Genomic DNA, 6,797 nt, shown 5'->3' on the forward strand with positions numbered 1-6,797 from the left:
TTCCTTTCCTCTCGCCCTCCCCTCTGTCTCTCTTTCTCTTCTTCTCTTCCTTTTGAGTCTTCCTGGTCTTACAAAGCCTCAAGCATCAGTTCCAGGAGGTGGTGGTGGTGGTGGTGGTGGGTGAGAGAGGGGCAGGAACAACGGCTGTGACCTCACACAAAGGCAAGTAGGAGCATCCCCGCGGCGCAGGAGATGGCCTGCCAGACCAGCATCACCTTGTCTCTGACACCAGTCTCAAGTACTCTTAGAAAATATTTGTTTTCTTTGTGTAAAACTTTTGTGTATGCAAGGAAGGTCCTTGAAAGTAAATTATGCACACGGCATTTCATAAGAGCTAAACGTAGGCAAAAATGGTTTCGAGTCAACTCTTTTGCTTTCAGAAAAGGCAATTTAATGTCATTACTTGAGACCAGATGACTAACGAATGATAATCGTGGCGAGTGATAACGAAAATTATATGTCGACGAAGCCATCAACATCACTTGCAACCACCATCTTTGCCAACGGCAAGACTGAATAAGTTGAATACCCGTGAGGTTGTCACGAGCAGAGCAAATTGAAGTATTACATATTTCCCTTACGACAAGTCAGGATGAAGAGTGAAAGTTGAACTTACTTGAAATTCACTAAAAAGCCTTACAAATTTACCCTGAAGAGGAATTTAAAGTGCATCAATGGTGTTGGCTGATGACCGCATGTCATCTCAAGGACACACAGAGATCACACTAACGTGATGATCTCTGTGTGTGATGATGTAAGGGCGAAGAGGGAGAACGGCCTATTGACATAGCTCGGATGAAGGGGGGAGTTGTGTAAAATCCTGGTTTGTGCCTCGGAGAGGCTACGGGATCCAGTAAGTTCAGTAGAACTTCGGTTTCAACTCTTTTTAACTCTGTCGTAGCTCAGTCGATTAAGGCAGTGTCTGGGATGCTACCGGACGCAGGTTCGAATCCTCGTCACGGCCCTTGTGGATTTATTCATCTCAAGGAAGTACGAATTTGAACATGTTAAGATGAACACAATAATTACAGCACTAACTTCAAGGCGATTGGGGATTGACCCGACATGTCACATTACAAGTTATAATCTGTCACGAGAGACGGTGTTTGTTACAAATAACGTAAAGCAAGTGACGAGGGTGAAGGTCCGTACCTGAGCCTTCCTTCTAGCATAAGCTGGAAACTCCCTGGAAAATGTTATAAACCCGGACTGAGTGTCTCAACATTCCTGGCCTTAAGGTGACCACAGAAGAATCTCTACTCATTTCTATTATATTTCTGCCTTATTTCATCAACTTTATACAATATTTAAGAGAAATTAAAAAAATAATAATAATTTAAAACTGCGTTTTTATATTGTCTTACACCAAACTCTATTCGGTCAATGGTGCGGTGGTCACAGTACTGTGTACGTTTGTGGGGTGATCCTGGACGTCATGGGTTCGAATCCTGGCCGGGTCATATAGAATTCTTAGTGATCTATGGCTTGCGTGTTCCTGCAGCCTTTCTCACACACACACAAACATATACACACACACACACACACATTCACACAACAACAAGAGAGTCCAGGAGGTCTTTACAATAGAGCACAGGGAAGTCTCTGAACTAAGAGGGGTGGCGATAAACCAAGCAGACTTGGAAGATATTGAAATTGCCAGAGATGAGGTTAGGAGGTATCTGCTTGATCTAGAAGTGACTAAGGCTGTTGGACCTGATGGAATCTCAACATGGATGCTAAAAGAGTGGGCAGAAGCATTTTGCGTGTCACTATCTATAATCTATAACAAGTGACTGGAAACGGGAGACCAACCAGAGAATTGGAAGACACCTAACGCAGTCCCAATCTACAAAACGGGGATAGGCAATAGGCCCTAAGTACTGGTTACGCTAAGGTGCATGGATTTTTTTTTTTTAAATTTTGGCCCGAGGGGCGAGTTTATTGGGCAGCGCCACTCATCTTTTGAGTGGACATACCGCCGTAGCAGCATGTACAACACTCCCCAATAGGAAGAAAACCCGCTGGGTTGTTCATCCTGTCACTTGTACCCAGACACAGCTGGGACTTGCTTAACTGTCTCAAGTGAACAGCTCCTCAAACAAGAAGATTAACATCTGTCAACCCTTAAAAGCTTACGTTATCTTGGGGGTGCAAAATTGGGGAATCTTTTAAGAACAGTATCAATATTTGACAAATAGTGTTCTCCTGACTCAAACAATGTGGGGTTTATTATTCTACACATATTTCTAATGTCTCTCAGGTGTTCACATTCACTTAGATAGTGGTCAAGGCGGTGTCCACTAAGGTGCTTGGACTCCCTGACTATCTGGGGTCGAATCCTTCAGGGGTGAAAAGTATTCGGTTGCATATTGGCTATATATATATATATATATATATATATATATATATATATATATATATATATATATATATATATATATATATATATATATATATATATATATATATATATATATATATATAAAAGGAACCTTGAAAAAAATCTTGTTCCTTAAAAAAAAAGAGGAACAAGACGGAAAATTGCTACATGAAAACAAAATCTCTTTCACACTGTAAAATAAGAATTGATAGGGGGAACAAATGGCGCGTGTACGCAAGAAGAGCTTCAGTAGAGGAGCGTGGAGGGAGCATCCCCCGACACGGGCGCTGGAGTCTGAGAGGGCCCCTGGGCACACTCAAGAACACATAGGAATACCAAATCGGTTGAACAATGGCACTTGCACCGGAGCTCAAGCGTTTTGCTAGTCCCGGGACCCACAATGGATAGGAGCGTGTTGCCGTCTGTTTCAATATAACCCTGAAGGATTTCTGGCGGTATCGACATGTCTGTGCGTCTTTCCTCTCCACATTCCGGACGTGTTGCTGAAGGCTTAATGCGACTCTTGGGACGGGGATATACGAGGCTCGCAGCCTTACGAGTGCCTTATCAGGCTCCCTTTACGCGGTGATGAGTGACGCTAAGAACATGGCCCAGTGCCATGTTACATCAGCGGCCGGTAGTGCCCATATTCTCGCCAGGCGCACCCCGCCAAACACACACCGAAACTACGATGTTGGTACAACGTTCGAATAAGTTTTAACACCTCCTAGCCAGTTATAGCAATCAATATAGCAAGTGGTAACGACGTTTTAACACGTCATAAACACGTTAAGTCAAGATGTAACAACTTTATTACAAGTTGTAACAAGCGGAAAATAGAGACAATTAAGGTTTGTGTTTCCAGGGACGTCACTGGCACGTGTACAAATAAGGCAACCTGTCATGGCAACCTCTACATCTGCCACCTCATCAGCTAACGCATCAATGGTCAACACATATACAGTCAATACATTTAGTCAGAACTTCAACAGTCAGCACTCCAACTGTCAGTGACTCAACAGTCAGCACTCCAACTGTCAGTGGCTCAACAGTCAGCGCTCCAACTGTCAGTAGCTCAACAATCACCACATTAACAGTTAGCAACCTGGCAATCAGCATCTTAACTGTCAGTTCATCAATAGTCAGCACATCAACAGTTCCAACTTTAGCTAAAGAGCAAAACACTCCCAAAAATATACAGCTGAAAAAAAAAATGATTTGAAAGGCTTAAATTTCCTCAACAAATATTGTGTTAGATAAACGAAGCCATTTTTAAATAAAAATGTGATCAATTAATAATAAATATAAAACCGAGGAGAAATGTGTCACGCTTAGATACTCGATCAAAAATAATGTGGCCGGACACTTTATTTGTACATGACAGGTAAAATGCTATCCGCAAAATGTATTAGCTAATCACGTCACGTTGATATGTTTTAACTGTGACAATTTAATCAACCTTGAACCGCAGGTATTTGTAGCTTTGTTAGTGCGGGACGTATCGCTGGTTTTACGAGTGGGTTGACCTCTTTTACCTTGTCTAGTAATATCTGCCAGATGTGTGTGTGTGTGTGTGTGTGTGTGTGTGTGTGTGTGTGTGTGTGTGTGTGTGTGTGTGTGTGTGTGTGTGGTGAGGGGAGGGGGGTCATCCAGGGGCTGATCATCCTTCCCTTCCACATCAATTTTCTCGTATATATATTCGCTCACCTACACTTCCATTCAATAATGTTGTGTATAGTAACTATATACACCTGAGGGTGCTCACTTATAAACTAGCGTGCAAGTGCGTATACTCACTCACACATACACACACCTCAAGGTTGAAATCTGTGAGAAAGATATTAACCGGAGACACTAAATAGACGCGTTCCACACACACACACACCAGCCGACAGCTGGGACCACTGTAGCAGGCAGCTGGAACCACAGCTGCCGACAGTTAGGGTGACAGCTGTCTCCAGCGCCTAACACAGCAATCGCCAGCTGGGACAAAAGTAGGCTCCAGCTGGAACCACAATAGACACCAGCTGGGATGACAGCACTCGTCATCTGGGACCTATGTACTCAAGACCACAAGAATCATCCCTGTGATCTACAGTCAGGAACCCCGACTTGTAAAGACAGTGCCCGAGCGGTTGCAGGTCGCCTGATTGCAATATACTGCAAAGTATATTCTGCAAACTTCTGCATGAGACTTCCTGCACAATTCCTGGAAAATATTTAGAATTCCCGGCAGCGTAGGACTGTCACGCAGGACAACCCCATAAACCTGAAAAACGGCCGAATGTTGGTGCTGGTCCAAGATGAACGAGAAGTCTCAGGCCAGTTACTCATGTCGATTTCTCCAGGCTAAGCATATTTTTTCTAAATTATATACAATGTGTATTGACAAGCGAGCTACAGGAAATAATCCAAATGGAAATTATGTTTACAGGGTACATATTTTATGTCTACATTTATTTCTATATATTTTATCCGTAGCGACAAACATTACGCTAAGGAATATGCGTTTCAGCGTATATACAACAGCTTCTAGTGATGTTGTCGGCTGTACCACAAAAGATACTTGGGCTGTTTCTATTTTATAATTGATATTTTAAACCGTATAACTATCAGGATAACTAAACAGCACGAGGAAACCAGTGGTCACATTCTCTCCATAATTTACAACAAGTTGGATAAATAATTTACTCCCCTGCCGACACGTTTAGGGTTAAAATTACTGCTGATAAAATAGTTGTAAACTAAATTTGACAAAAAAAAAGATGCCGAAAATACCTGAAACACTTGTGGGTGAACACAACAGTTGGAGAAGAGCGCTAATTGCCTGTAACTGTGTCGTGACGTTGGGTGTCTTACTGTTAAGTACGAGGCCAACATTCTCAAAGTTCCGCACCTGGCCCAACTCCATGAACATCTAGTAGCTGGCACCCGTAGCACTAAGCTCTCAACCTTCAACAGTCTCATGCTGGAACTGCCTTCCTCGAAAATATCACTCCATCAGCGATCATTCATTCCTAGGCTGACTCGCATTTGGAACGTATTCGCTCAACAGGTTGATACACGGGAGATCAGGTCAACTGACCACACAAAGACTCTGGCACACTGTTGGCTTCAGGCTCATCCTGTTCCTTATATGAATGTTACCTAATGTTGGTAATGAATAAAGTTTATTCCTAATGATGCATATAACAGGCTCATGAAATAAATGGGTCTCTAGTAGTAGGTTTCAACTGAGGTAGGATTACAGCTCTTGCTCGTAGTTTCATTACATTCCTTACATTACAGTTCCCTATGCTGTAAGTTTCTTTCAAAGTACATTCACCTGAAATAAATGTGTACCTAGGAGTAGGTACACATGAGCTGAGGTAGGATAACAGCTCTTGATTGCAACTTCACTAGGTACGTTACCCCTTATGAACCAATTCTTAGGTAACACAAAAAAGTTGTAAAATGGTTATGAATGACTTGTGACTCGACCCTTCAGGGGGGAAATAGTTTCATTACTTTTCTGCACCTCATTATATAGCCGTGTGCAGTCATGCTAAGGTGTGCAGCACATTATATGTAGAATGTAGCACTTGCTTTGTAGGGTTATCTTGAGATGATTTCGGGGCTTAGCGTCCCCGCGGCCCGGTCCTCGATCAGGACTCCTTTTTGTGTAACAAAAAGGAGTCCCAGCAGTAACACATCTGGCAATGTGCTGACTATCGGATGACCCAACGATTTATGGATCTTCTTGAACAATAGTATATTGATAAATGCAACAGTTAGTGTAAATTTCATATTGGTTTAGGTTTAATAAATTTTGTTGGAGATTTTGCCCTCAGACAATCGAAGCTGATAATCAACTTCCTCTTTAAGAAAAAATCATTTAGCTATCTCGTCAGTTCTCCCATACTGTTAGAGGCCAATATAGAATGGGACTCAGAAGACACAGACAGATTCCACCATGAGTAATTTTATTACACCTGCGTCTTGCTTTATACAAAATCCTGTTACAATTATATCTTGAGGAGTTGAATGTAATCAAGCATATCACAGATTCACCTATTAATTATTAATGTATTAACTCTGGAGACATGAACTCGTTTGAGTGCAAGAAGTATACCAAATAATTCTGACTAAAGAGTGGAGACCCAATTATTTACACGAAAGCCCCCACTCAAAACAGGATCATTGTCTCTCGTTGTCACAACAACTGCGCCAGTGGTATGGTGTAGGGAAGTATTAGTGTAAATAGTCTGGGAAATGGCTCTGCTCTGTGAGCAGAACATCAATCTAGCTTAAGGTATTGAACTTTGTTTAAAGTCGAAGCGTAAGTTGATCTCAACGACCCCTCAGAGGATTCAAACTCAGATCGACAGGAGGTCTCCCCAATACTGGTACTCTGACTACTGCACCTGCTCTCTCTCAC

Source organism: Procambarus clarkii, chromosome 21 (genome assembly GCF_040958095.1).
Source record: "Procambarus clarkii isolate CNS0578487 chromosome 21, FALCON_Pclarkii_2.0, whole genome shotgun sequence".
NCBI classification, from domain to species: Eukaryota; Metazoa; Arthropoda; class Malacostraca; order Decapoda; family Cambaridae; genus Procambarus; species Procambarus clarkii.